Genomic DNA, 1,183 nt, shown 5'->3' with positions numbered 1-1,183 from the left:
TAGTGATTATTCACAACCAAAGCTTACGGATTTTCCATATCTCACCCCTACTCCGGCTCTTGATGGAGTTCAATTTGAAATTAAACCTCAATTTATAACGATGATAGAGAGGAAGCAATTCAGTGGAGCAAAGGGTGAAGACCCGAATCTTCACATTGCCGACTATTGTCAATATTGCAACACCATCAGGCAAGCCGGGGTCACTCAAGACCAAATCAGGGAGATTCTCTTTCCTTTCTCTTTAACTGGAAAAGCTAAATTGTGGTTTAATGGCTTAAATAGAACTACACTTGGTATAACTGACTGGGAAACTCTTGTTTTGAATTTCTATAACAAGTATTATCCTGCAGAGAGAACAGCAGTACTACGAAGTGCGATTCAGAACTTTGCCCAAGAAGCCGATGAGTCTTTATATGAGGCTTGGGAGAGGTTCAAGGACTTACAAAGAGAATGCCCTCACCATAATTTAGCACAATGGCAATTGATCCAAGCCTTTTATAACGGCATTGGAAATTCTTCTAGGATAATTTTAGACTCTGCAGCTAGTGGGAGATTTATGAATCTTAATGTTGATGATGCAGGTCAGGTTATTGAAGATATGGCGATACACAATTCCCAATATGGGAATCCCAGAGGATTTGCGAACAAAGGGAAACATAGTGTCGACTCTGTATCCTTTTTGCAAGCTCAACTGACCTCTATTTGCCAAAAATTAGATAACCTGAGTACTGCTAATGTAGCCAATGTTTCTGCGATTAATAATAATTCTAATGAGGCTTTCTGTGAAAATTGTGGTATTGTAGGTCATTGGGAGCAGGATTGCAGGAGTTCCGTGGAGCAAGTTAATGCTTTCCAAGCTTATAGGCAGAATAACCCATACTCCAACACTTACAATCCTGGGTATCGAAATCATCCATACCTTTCCTACCGGAGCACTAATGTTCAAAATCCACCACCACAAGAACCACAGGTGCCACAACAACAGCAGTAGAAATATTATCATCCCAATGCTAGCTAGAAGAATCAACCACAACAACCCCCCTCATCTTCCGACCCTTCTTTGGCGGAAATTAGAGCAATGTTGGTCAATATGCAAAAGCACATGGAGAATAGAGATGCGACAATTGATCAAATTCTAGCGCATAATAAAATTGTAGATAATCAAATTGCGCAACTCTCCGCT

The 1,183-nt window shown here is 40.4% G+C and overlaps 1 non-coding gene across 1 annotated transcript; it reads right to left on the bottom strand.

Moving 5' to 3' along the window:
- Positions 1-361: 361 nt before the first annotated feature.
- LOC145606990 (small nucleolar RNA R71) lies at positions 362-468 on the bottom strand. Its single transcript, XR_014105475.1, has one exon. It is a non-coding gene; the product is annotated as a small nucleolar RNA R71 (small nucleolar RNA).
- Positions 469-1,183: the final 715 nt, after the last annotated feature.

This window comes from Chenopodium album, chromosome 2, assembly GCF_948465745.1.
Source record: "Chenopodium album chromosome 2, dcCheAlbu1.1, whole genome shotgun sequence".
Classification (NCBI taxonomy): Eukaryota; Viridiplantae; Streptophyta; class Magnoliopsida; order Caryophyllales; family Amaranthaceae; genus Chenopodium; species Chenopodium album.
Note: the sequence above shows the minus strand (reverse complement) of the source record. Positions and strands in the feature narration are given on the sequence as shown.